Raw genomic sequence first — 16,890 nt, forward strand, 5'->3', positions numbered from 1 at the left:
CATGCAAGGTTCCTCCCACGGGCTCAGGAACTAGACCTCTCGGTCCCCTGATTTTAATTTTAATTTTTTTTAACTCATACCTTATGTTTACTAAATTATTTACTAAATTACTCGTATCAAAATTCTACTTACCAGCGTATTTGGCATAACTGTGGGCATCACTTAACAAGCCGAACCATCAAACACCACGACTCTTCTAATTAGTAGAGCCTAATTGGCTCAAATGCTCTGATACCAACCTGTAACGACCGGATCCTTACATATTATGATCCGACCGCTACGACATGCATACTTAGACATTTCTATCATGAGATGAGTTTTGGCAAAAATGTCAAAAGAACATATCTAAGATTTTATTAATTAGGTAGAAAACTATATAAAAGGTTTATTTTACAAAACGCCAGGATCCATAAAACACTAGTGTAGTGATACAAAAATGCATATGCCTATAATAGTGAGTTTGATGGTTGGCCATTTGAGCGACATCCAGTTCTACCACCTACGCTGTGTCCTTACCTACAAAGTCTGTAAAAATAGGATGAGTATATAATATACCCAATAAGTAGTTCTCACATAGGGTAATGACCAAATGCACAATCACATGCAACATGTTCTGAAAACATATGATTGGGACCGAAAACATATAATAACATGTGGTGGTCGGTTATGCTTCTAACGTAAATTTCCCCGCATTGATAGGAAGATGAGGACTTAGGCGGAAACTAACCCATCTGATGATTAGTGGGTCATGCAGTCAGTAGGGCCAAAGTCGCATCCAACATCAACCATTAACATAAACGTAAGATTGGACTAGAGGGGTGCAACCATACATACCCTGTTAGTCCCTAGCATAAACTTGACATAGAATTGGTTCTAGAGGGGTGCAACCATACATGCCCTGCTAGCCTTAGAAGCATAACCTTTATCTAATTAAAATTTAATCTTATGAACAAACATAATGCATGAGGTCCCTTGTCAATAAACATATTTTAAACATTTAATGCAACATAACAATAACATAATTATGCAACATATTAAAGGTACACTACCATGAAACACTTAAAGAGAGGGTGAGATAAACTACTTACTTTGATTGCGATCCTAGTTATTCCTTATTATTCCTTATGGTTTAATCAATAGAGCTTTCCCTCTTAAATTAGAAGGAAATTTGGGCAGCACTTCCCTTGCGTTTTCTCCTTCTAACTAATAGAATTACTTCACCATTTTCACACGATTTTTACTACTGAGTTTTGTTTGAGAATGAGTTTAACTTCGAGCTCAAAGCCTCCTATTTATAACTGTTTCCAGCTCTTCTCTGTGTGACAACTCATCCTACAAATGGCTTCTTTAAAATTACTTAGGTTTAAGAATTTCTCTTAATAAGACACCTAATTTTGGCTAACGTTTTCCCTTACGTCATGAACCTTTGTTTGTACTCCATTTTAGGGTTCTTCATGTATAATCTATAAGATCGTGGTTAAATTCAGCGCATAATCCACGCTTCTATCCAAATCTCACTCTCTTTGTTCTCAGAATCTCGCTCTCTCCAGCTTTCTCGCTAGTTTGGATCTCCCGCTCTCGCTCTTGCTCTCGCTCTCTTCAATTTTCTCTCCAATCTCGCTAGTTTTCACCCGTGGGTTGCCTTCACTGCTTGTGGATTCTACTTCCCCTTTTTAACTCTTTCATTTTAAGAGTATATAGGCAAAATTCACCTCCAATTCTTCCAATGAGCAGTGCCCAAACAAAAAGTTATCTACTACCCTTTGTCTCTTGAATTAGCTAGCGTCCAACTTCTAATTAATCCTCCCTGATTCTGCCCCCTTATTCATTAATTTTGGATAATTATAAATTTCTTATTTTGTTCCAATTCTAAATTTCCACCCGATTTTCCTATTAAGTTTATATATTTTTCATTCTTAATTATATATTTTATTTGTTTTCCTGCTTTCTAATTTAGGGTTCGGGTATTATATTTACCAAATTTCGTCCTGCTTACATTTGACGTTTAATTTCCTGTAGTGTATGCGTACAAATTTGGGTTGTTACACCTTATATTTGCAATTGTCCAATTTTAGCCTTTATACTTTTAGTAAAACTTAAATTCAATCCCGGTACATTAGATAAATTTTAAATTTAGTCATTGAAAATTAATTTTTATCAAATTTGATTCAATAATAACTATAATTTTCATGTAAGAAAAAGACACTATGTAAGTATATTTTCATAATTTATAAAACAACAATGCTCATAGAGACTAACGTTTTTGGGGGGGAAAAGGAGCAACAGGAAACTAACTGGAAGGAGCAATATTCACATTTATTAAAAGTATGAAGAAAAAAATTGGACAATTGAAAGTGCATAAGCCAAAATGGAACAAAATTGAAAGATTAATAAAGCCCTTTAATGTCGGTTGCAACCGACATTGAAGGTTGTGTTATTGAAGCCCTTTAATGTCGGTTTAAAACCGACATTAAAGGCAACCGACATTAAAGGGCTTTAATAACACTATCTTTAATGTTGTTTTAAAACCGACATTAAAGCCCAAATTTCTTCTAGTGGATTAAATGATGTTATAACATAAAAACATATCTTAATTATTATTTTAAATGATATTTACAATTCTTAATAGGGTTGTTTTAATTTCAAATAAAGAAAATCAATCAAATTATTTACAAATATAGCAAAATGTAACTATCTATAAGTTATAGACCACGATAAACATCTATTAGTGTCTGATGGATGTCTAACACTGTCTACGCCCACTAATAGATGTCTATCGTAATCCATCATTAATAGACAAAAACATTTTATTATATTCTTTTTCAATGTCACAAGAGTGAGATGGATCAATGGGTGCACTGATTATCTCAATTACGTTAACACTACTATAGCATCCCATCATTCCCCAATCCCACCTAAATGATATCTTAATATTTATCGATATTAATATATTTTTTTTATGTATCTATAAATATATCCGTGAAATTGAAATTTTAACAACTCACCATCGTTATTTTATTCCTTGATAACATCAAACTTTGCTACTAAATTAATTTGTATATGTTTGCTACCTTTTTTTTTGTAGTTTGAGAAACAAAGAGAACGTATTGCTTCTGCCGTTGAATGTTACATGAACAATTATGGCTGCTCAAAAAAAAGAAACATATGCTGAATTTCAAAAGCAAGTAAAGATGCATGGAAGAATATAAATGAATGTTGCCTTCATCCTGTCACTGTCCCAATGCAATTTTTATTGTGTGTATTAAATGTCACCAAAGTTATTGCCTTGCTATATTCTGATGAGGATGGATATACAAATGCTAAGGGTAGGACCAAAGTTTTTATCCAGTCTCTTCTTGTTGAACCAGTGCGTTTTTAACTACTTAATGAGGCAACGTTTGTGAAATACAATATTTATGGATCAATTGTGTGCTATAACGTGTAATATATAGAATTTAAAGGGTCCACAAATCTATTATGGTTTTTTTTTTTTATCGAATTTATATTGAAAAACAACGTTAATGAATATATATGATATTTTATCAAATATAGTGATATGGTTTTAGTGATGCTTCTTGTTTACCTGAGTTGAATTATACTTATTTTGACCTTATGTAATAATTTTTATGTTCTTTAAAATCATCATACTAACGTCTCCTTAATTAATGAGTTTCTTTCTTGATTCAACAAGTTTATCCAAATCACCACAAAAGTGATTTAGTTATATGTTTTCAAGCCTCCGTTGTTACTTTCCTCAACCTCTTTGAAATTACCACATCTATAATAGGAAAACTCTTCCATTGCTTGTGAAACCCCACTACAAGAAATGTAACTTCTCCCAACGTCACAATTCGTCGGGAAAGAGTGGAAAATGCATCGGGAGAGGCTCTCCCGTCGAATAATGAGTCGTCGGGAGTTTGGTCAGGAAAAACCTGTCGAGAAAGGAACTCCTGACGCAAGAAAAAACGGCGTCGGAAGTTCCAGTAACTGCCGACGCCTGATATACGGCGTCGACAGTTAGGGAACTCCTGACACCTAAACAATGAGCGGGAGTTCCCCGACTAACTTTCGACGCCGTTTTCTATGCGTCGTGAGTTCCCAAACTCCCCACGTTTTTTTCATGCGTCTGGAGTTCCGAAACTCCCGATGATTTTATTTGATGCGTCGGGAGTTACAAAGAACTCTTGACGCAGTAATATATGTGTGGGGAATTCCTTCATTAGTTGAAAATTGTCTATCAAATATTTTTAATTTATAGTTTGTAATTTTTTAAAATTTGATCCGAATATCCTGTAAAACATAATTAACCAAATAAAGATTCACATAATAAATAAAACAACGAAAATGAAGTCCATACTATAACAAATAAATAAAAAATTACAATATCCTAAAATAAAACAAAGTTGATACTATAACTTCATAAACGTTCATATCACAAATACATAGAAGAAATAAAATGAAAACAACGTTTAGAATACGTCTGGAACACGACATCGTCAATAATCGCCCCAGCTCATCTCCGAACAACATTCTACAATAAAACAAAAACATTCAAATATCATAATCGGTAATCATCGAAAACAACACATTCAAATTTCATAAACAAAATATCCACAACAAATTAGAACTTCGTAAACATTCATAAACACACAAGAACTCCAAGTTCAACGGCAAGACGAGTGTAATGAAACTCTACCCACCCCCCATGACAAACATGGGACCTCCCGAACATAAAAAAACAAAAAAATTGAGTAAACAAGGACCAATAAACATAAAACTCAAACTTTGTCCCCAAAATAGTCTAAACCAATCTCAACCCACCCCCCACAACACATTAGAACATCATAAACATTCATAAACACACAAGAACTCCAAGTTCAACAACAAGACGAGTTTAATGAAACTCTACCCACCCCCCACGACAAACATGGAATCTCCCGAACATAAAAAATACACAAATTGAGTAAACAAGGACCAACACACATAAAACTCAAACTTTGTCCCCAAAATGGTTTAAACCAATCTCAACCCACCCCCCCACAACACATTAGAACTTCATAAGCATTCATAAACACACAAGAACTCCAAGTTCAACAACAGGACGAGTGTAATGAAACTCTATCCACCCCCCACTACAAACATGGAACTTTGTCATATCTAAAAACTGGGATACTCCTTCTCTATACTCTACTCATAACTTATTCCTTAGTTTAATCCATTCTTTATTCATCCTTAAAAATAAATCTTTTTTGACCAACTTGCAATCCAAAACAATAACGTGGATTAGAGGACAAAGTACAAAGTCTTTATTAAGCATGAATTTTGATTAACTTAATACAAAATTTCAAGTTTGTTCGGAGTATTTAAAATTTTAAATAATTTATAATATGTGATTTGACTTTTTTGCCCCTAATGTTATTGATTTTTCTTTCCCTAAACTAAGTCAAAAATTAAGTAAATTATAACATCCATATATAATCCAAAAAATTGCATAAGTTGAAACATCCACAGTCCATGGCTTAAATAAAAAGCAATGTTAATTAAAAACAATCCACAATAACATCCATACTCCAAACAATTGCATAAATTGAAACATCCTCAATCCACAATAACATGCTATAAATTGATCCACAATCCACAAAAAATTGCATAAATTGAAACATCTACAATCTACAATAATAACTCAATCCATAATAACATGCTATAAATTAATCCACAATCCACAAAAAATTGCATAAATTGAAACATCCACAATCCACAATAACATGCTAAAAATTAATCCACGATAACATGCTATAAATTAATCCACAATCAACAAAAAATTGCATAAATTGAAACATCCACAATCCACAATAGCAACTCAATCCATAAATTAATCCACAATCCACAATCCACAATCCACAATAACAACTTAATCCACAAAAAATTGCATAAATTGAAAAATAATGATTTAAATTAATATACAAAATAAGAGAAAAGAAAATGGGAAGATTACCAGCGAGCGACGGCGGGCAGTTGAAGGAGGCGGCTGAAGGAGGGGAGGCGGCGGCGGCTGGACTAGACGACGGATGAAGGAGCAGCGGCGGTGGCGGGCTTCTTGAAGGAACAAAATGCAAATGGAAGGGAGAGGGGTCGGTGCGCGGGGGAGGAGATCGGCGGGGAAGAAGAAGGGGGAAAAGGGGAGAGATCGACAAAGGGAAAAAAATGCAGCGGGGGGGGGAGGGGATAGGGCTTCGGCGGCGGGTTAGGGTTTAAAATGGGGAGAATTGGGAAAATGAGGAAGAAGGGATCTGGTTTTTACCAGATCCCATCTCCCAACGCCGACCGACGGGTGTCGGAAGATTCATCGAGAGTTCCAAGGGAACTCCTGACGGTTAAAGTAAGGCGTCGGGAGTTCCCTGAGTTCCTCGAAACTCCCAACGCCTGTTTTGTTCGTCGGGAGTTCCCAGGGAACTCCCGACTGTTATTTACGACATCGGGAGACACCCTTTCTCCCAACGATCGATTTGGAACTCCCGACTGTTATTTACGACATCGGGAGACACCCTTTCTCCCAACGATCGATTTAGGCATCAGGGGAGCTCATTTTTCTTGTAGTGCCCCCTTCCAGATTACCCTCTTAAGCTGAAAAGAGGTGTGATGATAGAGGTTACCAACCCTTATGTGGCACTTACTGCCTAGATGACTTGTTTAAGAACCCTAAACATCACAAATGTCGTTCATGAACTAACTGAACTTTGAACTTTAAGATAATCTTAGGGTACTATTCATAGTAAATTAGTACAAACAGCAGCAAAGTTTAGTGGGTCCCACAGACTCTAGTCCCTAATAAGCAACATATGTACAAATATTTACAAAATAGCCTCCTAAGTTTCCTTCCATTTATCTTTAAGTGGCAGAGTAGTAGCGCAGTTAACTTCTGGAGAGATGACCACTACCAGGAAAAAAAATATTTAAAACAGGGTGAGCTACTAGCTCATTGAGTGACTAAATTGAAAACTGAAACTGAAAGCATTAATCAGAAACATAAACTTAGGAAACTATCATTCACATAAACATTAACATAAAAAATCATATCTATACTTAGTTGTGAAGGATCTTTTACACAAGAGAACCAGTGAGCGAAAGTAAGATCGTTCCAAACCCATTATGAAAGAAGAAAGCATTTACAAACATACAATCAGAGTTATACATCATCGAGTAAATTACATGATGCTTTCTTCTTAAAACAAACTAGAATCGAGTGACATACCTTTGAAGAACTCTTCTTCGTGTATTCCCTCGTTCAATACCAGTCCAGCATGCAATCAAACTCGATTATGAGCACGCACGCAACGAACAACCACTGCAACTCACAAACTGTCAGATCCTCAAACCCAACCGAGTAAGATTCGATCCTCGATACTCAAACGGTAAAAATCAATACCACCAAGAGGTTACCTTGGTATTCTCGATGTAAGAATTTAGGAGGTGTGTGCTCTATTTGAATTTGATAGAGGGAAAGAGGAACTCAACGATCAAGTAAACGATCGAGTAAGTGAGAGAATGTTTAAGTCTATCGTATAGACTAGGTACTCGATCGTTTAACAAACAAGAAGTTGTCATCTAGTAAACTCGATACCTTGTTGTTCATTCTCTCAAAGGCTATTGTACCGCTTTTTCTTTCACTCGATCGAAAGTGTTGTGATCATGAAAAATGAAAAGCATTTTCATTTTTATCCTTGAGTTATTAAAAATGATAGCAACTTCTCACTCAAATGGTTAAAGGAGAAAATAATAACCAACCAAACAATCATCTTATAATTGTTTTAATTATAAATAAATATAATAACTAATTTATCATATTATATTTATAACCTATCGTTATCACATGATATGTAATATTTAAACCACAGTTTTTTTTCTACTTAATGACATTTAATATAAATTATATTTATATTAATTCCTCCAATTAATGTATCTAATACATCAAATCAATTATATCATATATAATAAAATTCTCTCTTGTTAATTTGAACAATTCAAACTAACCCAAAAACTGATTCTTAACATGAATCCATTAAGCTACCAAAAGGACCTTATAGACCTGTAACTTGAAGCTCCAACGGTACATGAATAACTAACTAAAGTCTTTAATCACGATATCCATCATCCGTTAACTATCGGGCATTCCACTAAAGATCAATAGCTGCACTCTTCGCAGTACAGATATATTTTTGTGTCCATTGGATATAATCAATCAACAGTACGATGACCCATCACAAATCGTTCGTAAGTACAGTTGGACGAATTTATTGTTTTGCCCCTGTAGTTTCATCTATCTCCTTAAGTACCACTGATTCCTCTAATGAACAATACATCATAGTCCTACTATGAGTGAACACATCTCAGGCCATGAGAAGGTGTGCCGTCACATTGTTCAAGCCTCGAAATCAACCTTTTAGGGAGCAATTTATCTACTTACCCCTGCTTTAGGGAATGAGTGAATTCCATCTTGTGTAGCTGAGTTCCTAATGCGTGGAAAATGGAGAGTAAATATGCGTTCATCGTTTATATGTGATCGTACTCCATGCGTCGCTGGACATGCGTTGGACTAAGGGATATGCAATATGCATCTAAGAATCTATGTGATGACCGTGCGTTCCTACCATAAGTTTTCTTGCTCTCCCGCCAAGTATAACAAGATCGCAAGTTTCTCGGGGTGATCCGAGGTCGAACTCAAGGACTTGTAGCTAAATGATGTGAAGTGATGCGTTTACGGCGAAGAAGAAAAGAATAATGAAGTTTAAAGACTATGCGCTACTCCTACTTCTAACGAAACAGATTAAGCAATGGAATTATGACTCCGAGAGTTGGTAAAGACATGGCAACTGTTAACGCGTAATAAGATGCATTGAAAAATAGATAAAATGGTGGAGGGGATGACTTCACTGCATCAATAAGCTTGATCACAAGGGTAACCCCAGCCAACACAAGTTATGCGATCATGTTATACACAATTGTCTAGAACGCATGCAATGCATATGCGATAATATCGATAGGACTTATGTCTAAGCCTCTATTCTTGCTTATGCGAGCTAACATACATAAGGCAAGGTGACTGCATACGACCATATCCTTGCTTTAGGGTGCATATGCTTTGTAATGGCAAATAGAACTTATTCCTAAGCCTCTACTCTTGCCCATGTGATCCAATCTGACTCTCTCAAGCCTAGATTTGGTTTTTAGACTACTCTCTCAAGTTTGTCCAAATGATGAATGATGCACTCATAAAACAAGATGATCACATAAAACATGGTTGACATAAGATTATTTCTATCTCTAGGAACAATGTTTACATTTCTTAATGCGTTCCACTACTTACCCTCTCAGGCAGTTAGTCACCGCTAATCAGCTCATAGATAAGCAATGCTATAGCCTCACACTAAGCAAAGAGGATTTGCTCACTATATTCACGTAACGCACACCTCTCGGTGGTTTGCTACATGTTTCATATGTCTGTGCCGCATGGTTAAGTATTCGATACTCTAGCAATCTTACTTAGTCGTTGCAATGAAAGTAAATGATGATAAATAAGAGGTAAATGAAGATGGAAACGAGGGAAATAAAGAGATGCATTGATTACAAAATGTATTAATGTCTTCAGCCAAATGTAATACAATACAAAGATAGATGAGAGATGAAAGACCAGATGTAGGCAATGTCTTGCTTCCATCAGATGTGTGTCAAGGCTGCCGGTGGTGCCATGGATAGGCGGTGGAGTAGTCTCTCTCAAGATCTATCTTCAGCAAAAGCTCTGGTCATCACTGGAAATGAATGGAGGAATGAAGAACTCTCAAAGGATGACTTCTCACGTGCTCGTCTGTGATCACGAGGATCTTCCTTAAGGCAGATGCTCAGATGCCTTGAAGCTGGGCGATAAGGCTCTATTTATAGAGCTTCAATCGCCGACAACATTAAATGTCTTGTCCTGAATATCTTCTGCTAACGGTGTGATGGACTTGCTTTGAATCTCTGCTACTAACGATGTGGTAGGTGAAATATCAACATCATCTTTTGATGCTCCCAAGGTATGCGTTCATGCTTGGTTTTTGAAGTACCATCACTTTCCACCACCCTTGCGTTCATCCCTCTATTATGGTTATTACTCTATAGCTGTAACCTCTATTTGATGGACACATGCGGTTAATAGCCGCAACATCCATGCGATGAATGTACGCGATCACTCTTACGATGGACTGGGATTCACCACATGCGTTTCATCCTGCGATAGCTACAAATATAGACATTTGGACGCATAATAACGTATAATATTGGGTTAGCCGAGATTTTCAATGTTGATCGGCACAAGATCACTTTTCACATGAATTCTTAGTATAATCACCGCATATTCTACTTGTTGGCCCTCATAATTCTAAATAAAAGGCTTATAATAACTTGCATTTCTACCTGTTATCACACCCCTAAACTTAGAATCATGCTTGTCCTCAAGCATGCCTTATACTTAGGAAATTCATAATTCACCCTCTAGCTTTCCTTTGCGATGACCAGCCTCTTAGAATATAATTTACTCATACCTCTAACCTTGGCAGCAATGATTTTCTCAACTTTAGCTACTTCTTCAAAGAGATCTTTTCTAATGCTTAAATCTGGCAAGCCTCTGCTAAAAACTTTTTACTCATTTCTAGCGACTATGCTTTTAGCTTTTAACAATGCATCTGTTTAAAACAATTCAAAGCTTTGTAATTTATTATTAGAATGTGGCGTTGAACCTGGCTATGCTCTTCGTTTTGGCTTGCCCCCACGGGTGTCATGCGGACATCCAACCTCAGTTGCGTGCCATATTGAACTCAACTATTGCCTTGGCTTAATTTGAACTTGCGCCAGACAGAGGAGTTGCTCTTATGCGTTGATCTGGGTCACTTACTTTCGTTTTGGCTTATTGCACGGGTGTCATGCGAAGTATCCAACTATAGGTGAGTGCCTTACACAACTTTAACTCTTATTAGCTTGAGTTTCCCCTTTTGCGCTGACAGCGGAGTTTTTATTACCGAACTTTTTTTTTTTTAACATCGCAATGTAATGGTCGCATTTTCCCTAACCACTGCCACCCTGAAACTTAGAAAGTGGCAGTGCTCTTGCCGAAAAGCTAAAAACAAACTCATCAGGAATGCGGTAACAAATGTTTAAGCAGAGGTTTACACATAACAAAACTTATACTGTCAAACCTTGACCTGAAGAAGCTATTAAAAGTGAGGTGAGCCTTGCGATGTTTAGTTAGCGGATATAGTGAATTATAAGTACCATCATGGATGCTAAATTATCAATGCAAAGGTAGGCAAGTAAACAAAAGAGAATTTCAAAAGAATAATGTGTAAAAGATAACAAGAAAGGGACCTTCAAGTAGAATAATACTTGCGACCATGCTTTAGAATTCATGTGGTCAAAGCCATGCATTGAATGATGGAGAGGATTCTTCCGTTGTAACTTCGCACCGATGAGAATTATTGTCGCACCTACCAGAAGCGAATGCACACCATATCCAAGAAAGCAGCCGCAAATCCAAAACAAAAATAATCAAAATAAACTAAACTAGAAAAGCCGGGTAAAGATAAAGTAGAAGATATCCCTGGAGAAATTGGAGTGAAGCTACTGCAAGGAATCTTCCATGCAGGAGATTGATCTCAACTGCTTAGGTCAAGAGGCTTGTCCTGACCATTGGAACTTCCGGCAATTGTTGAGCCCATATTGGCCGTCACGCGCATATAACTGCTTTCAGCTCATGCGACAGATAGCCTTTCTATCTCGGGGTCAATACTGGCTTTCGACACATTGCCTACACTTCAAATATTGTTTGCAACTTGGTCGCACAAGCTACAATACTCCTAAGGCAAAAAGGGTGCTTGCGAAAACACAAAACTCAACAAACTATTAGCTGCCAAGTCATCGGCAACGACACCAAAAACTTGATGCGTGGAAAATGGAGAGTAAATATGCGTTCATCTTATGATATGCGTTCATTCTCCATGCGTCACTGGACATGCGTTGGACTAAGGGATATGCAATATGCGTCTAAGAATCTATGCGATGACCATGCATTTCTGCCATAAGTTTTCTCGCTCTCTCGCCAAGTATAACGGATCGCAAGTTTCTCTAGGTGATCCGAGGTCAAACTCAGGGAATTGTATCTAAATGATGCGAAGTGATGTGTTTACGGTGAAGAATAAAAGAATAATGAAGTTTAAAGACTATGCACTACTCCTAACTAAATAGATTAGGCAATGGAAGTATGACTATGAGAGTTGGTAGAGACACAACAACTGTTAACGCGTAATAAGATGCATGGAAAAATAGATAAAATGGTGGAAGGGATGACTTCACTGCATCAATAAGCTTGATCGCAAGGGTAACCCCAGCCAACACAGGTTATGCGATCATGCTATACACAATGTTGGATTGCGTTGATGAAAAATGTTAAATAGTTCCAATGGTCAAGTTTTTGGCGCCGTTGCAGGGGACTTTGGCAAAATAGTTTGTTAACGGTAATATTTTTTGATTTCTTTGTAGGACTCTCAATCTCTGGCGAATTACAACTCGGAGATTGAGAGGACGTTTAGAAGAAGGTTAAGAGACCACCAACAACAAGGTAAAGAAACACCAAGAATGGTGGAACAACCGGCAGAAAGGGCCGCAAATGCGAACAATATAATGGCCAACCCTATCCTTCTGGCGAATGACCAAAATAGACCCATCCGGGACTATGCGTCACCGCACGCCTACCTCCGGAGCTTCATAGAAACCTGCAACACTTTTGTGTTCCCGAATATCTCAACCTAGGAAGTTCGACTAACTCTATTTCCCTTTTCTTTGTGTGATCAAGCAAGGAAGTGGGCATACTCTCTCGAATCGGGAGAGATAACTTCGTGGGAACAGGTGGTGGAAAAGTTTATGAAGAAGTATTTTCCACTAATTGAGAATGCTTAGAGAAGAAAATTAATAACTAATTTTGAACAAGAAGATGACGAATCACTAAGCGACGCCTGGTGAGGTTCAAGCGGTTGGTAAGAGACTGTCCACATAATGGCTTACCAGACTGCCTGCAAATGGAGATTTTCTACCAAGGATTGAATCCCTCTTCGTAGACCGTTGCCAATGCGGCAGCCGTTGGTGGTCTGCTCGACAAAACATATGAGGAGGCCAAGAGCATACTTGATCGCATTTCCAAAAATCATGAAGATTGGAGGGATAGCGATCAGAGATCAAGAATCAAAGAAAATGATTCAAACAAAGGGGCCATCACATCCCTGCAAAATCAAATGACTGCGGTGATGAGTTTAATACAAGGCATCGCAATTAATAATACGGAAGCGAAGAAAAGGCAGGTCAGTGCAATTATGTAGACGAACGCAAGTTGTGTCCTTTGCGGTGATGCTCACCCGATGGAGAAATGCCCAACAAACCCGCAGTCGGTATGCTTCATGAGAGATAACCCCTATTTCAATACCTACAACCCCAGGTGGAGAACCCATCCCAATTTTACTTGGAAGAATCAACAACAAAATTTTCAACCTGTGGTGCAAAAAGAAGGGCCACCAGGATTTTTTCAACGCAACAATGATCCAGTGCAAAATCAAGCAAGCAGCTCACAACAACCACCGCAATCCTCTTCTTTAGAGAGCCTACTAATGTAATATATAGAGAAAAATGAGACGGTGCTTCAAAGTCAGGCCATGTCCATCTGCAATCTTTAATTGCAAATGGGCCATATTATGGTGAGCTGAAAAGTTGACCACAAGGAGCGTTGCCAAGCTCAACCGAGCTCCCTCGCAATGTTCGGGGTAATGGGAAGGAACAATGCTTAGCAATCTCCTTGCTATGTGAGGACACGGTGATGCATTATTTTATTGAATGGTAATATGGATGATATGCGTTGATGGATTTGCGTTGTGCAGTCAAGTTTCCCTAGCGAAATTCAAGTGTAAACTCCCCTGAGTTTCCTGGTAAGTCAAGGGTCGATCATAGGGACTTGTGAAAATAGTTTGCATTGATAATTTTCTTATGAAAACTTTGCGGTAACCGATAAAATAAAGAATGTGTTGGTTGTGATTGCATTGATTAAAAGAAATAAACAAATGCAGTGGATTTGAGAAAATAAATTTGCATTGATAGATGCAATGAGTATGCGATGAACGGGTTGAGAAGATTTTTAGCTAGCGTTACTTGGGAATGCGTCAGACTATTCGATCATGTTACTACCATGCATAGCAAGTCATTTTCCAATGTAAATGCGATGCTCCTAAATCTAGGATGCAAGTGCTGCATGCAAAATGTCCATAGAGCTTATTCCTAAGTCTCTACTCTTGTCCTATGCATTGATACAAAATGCATGAAAGCAAGGTGACCATATACAATCATATCTTATTGCTAAGATGCATGCGATGCATTGATAACAAATAATGCTCATCCCTAAGTGCCTATCTCTCGTTTATGCATTCTAATCTGGTTTTCCCAAACCTAGATTCTGACCTGACCTCCCCAAGTCTAGATCCTGTCCTTACACTACCCTCCCAAGTATCACTAATAGACGAATGAAGCATACATAAACAAGATAATCGCAAAGAATGAAGATTCCCTCGTTGTGCTAGTTAAATGCTTCTCAAACCATTTTACTAATTTAGCTACTCATGTGTGAATCACAAAGAGTGAACAAATATAGAGAAAGAAATTCCATTCTTATGAATAAGTTACGTACAAAATGCCAATGGAAGTTTAAGGTAGAGAGCCTGGAAGCAATTCCTTGCTGACTGATGCTTTTTACACTGGAATCTCTATTCTGAACTAAATATATTCCCGCTTCCACAGTAGTCGGCCCTCTCTATGCCTTTGTAGCTTCCGGCCCTCTCCCAAGCTTACCGGAACGATCTACCGACACAACTTCTCCATCGTGTCTACCTTAAAAATGAAAGAAAACTATGAACAGAGGCGTGAACTTGTAAGTGGTGAACTAATCGACTGCTTAACCCCTTTTCTGAAGAATGCTCTTGGTATTTATAGGGCATCAATGGTGAAAGGCGGCTTCTCTCTCCTAGTTGTACAGATGAGACAACTTTAATTCCTAACTGATGTGCCGGCTGATTGTCATTGATAAAGCTGAATGTACTTTGTGACCGTTAACGGCTGTCAACTTAATTGGGATCCGGCTGTCAACTTAATTAGGATCCGACTGTCATCAGCTTTCTGTCCCATCACTCTTAATTGACCTTTCACCCAGATATGCACACCATGTTGCGCTGACCAAGTTGCAGTGATTCTTCTCAGGCGAATATTTGCGAGCACGATCAACGCATGTGACCGCAATATTATAGAATTTATGCTTAATGGACGCAATTTATCTTATTTCATCAACGCAATCCAACATTGTTTAATAACTTAGCATTATGATAACGTGCATTTCTGCCCGTTATCACACCCCAAAATTTAAACAATGCTTGTCTTCAAGCATAAGCTAAAGATTCCTTTAGCAAGTCCACCGCAAGTTCTTTTCCTAGATTTCTCAAGGATACTTGATTCAAATCCTATATACAAGAATTTTCTTAAGTTTTATTCAAGTCTACTCTTAAAATATTTCTAAGACCTAGGGACTGTAAGTTTAACTTTCAAAAGAACTTTACTAAATTCTGGAACATCACATGATTTATTTCAAAAAGAAAATTCTCTACCGGGGTGACAAAAGATTTATCCTTGCACAAAAATTTTCTTTATTTCTATTTTTTTCTGACCTTGCGCTGATCCAAGTGCCTTACCTTCGTTTTGGCTTGCCCCCACGGGTGTCATGGGGACATCCAACTACGAGCAATGCACTCTTTCTTAGACTAAACTCATACCGATTTGGCATTGGAGTTGCGGTCATCGATTTATGCGTTGATCCTGGTAACTTACTTTCGTTTTGGCTTGCCCCCACGTGTGTCATGCGGACATCCAACTACGGGTAAATGCCTTTCACAACTTAACTCTTATCAACATGGATTTCTCCTTTGCATTGACAGTGGAGTTGTTATTCTCAAAATTTTTTTTTTTCTAAATGATGTAGATAACAGAAAATAGCAAGGTAAAAAATAAATACCTCACCCCCAAATTTAAAATGCGGCAATGTCCCCATTGCCAAAAGATTAAAATAAGTTATGTGATGTTCTAGAATGCATTGTAAAGAGAGTTTAAAAGAAAGCTAGCAAACCCCTAACTTCTAGAAATATTTTATGAGGTGACTATCTTAAGATTAAGTTGACTCTAATATATACAAAAGAAATAGAAGCGTATTTTTCATCATTGAAATCATACTTGGCAAAGAAACAGAATGCGGTAAACTACTAAATTTATCTACTTGTTAAATGATTGCGGTAATCAAGAATGATGTGGTGATAAAACTTTGAAAAGCGAAATGCAATGTGATAGCGCAAAATATGAAATAAAGATAAGGAAGAGTACACCCCCAAATTTTGCACTGTCGCCTGCATTGTGCATTGCTGCATCCATCCTTGCATCGATCTTTGCTACTGCGGATTGCGGTGATGGAGTGAGATCATTTGCTTCTTCTGGTGATATCTCCACAATCCTGTGCCTTAGTCATTGTAAACAGACAAATAGAGGGTCAAATTTTTTAAAACAAATGATCGCAATATAATGAACACAATTCTCCGAGACAGTTGCCACCCCCAAACTTAGAGGTTGGCAACGTTCTCACCGCAAAGCTAAAAACGAAATTACAAGAATGCGATAATAAATGTTGAACACAGGTTTGCGCAAAATAAACTTAAGACTTTCAAATTTTGAAGAAGCTAATAAAAGTAAAGAATTCCTTGCATTGATTAGTTAGAAAATGCGATGAATTAT

Source organism: Benincasa hispida, chromosome 11 (assembly GCF_009727055.1).
Source record: "Benincasa hispida cultivar B227 chromosome 11, ASM972705v1, whole genome shotgun sequence".
Classification (NCBI taxonomy): Eukaryota; Viridiplantae; Streptophyta; class Magnoliopsida; order Cucurbitales; family Cucurbitaceae; genus Benincasa; species Benincasa hispida.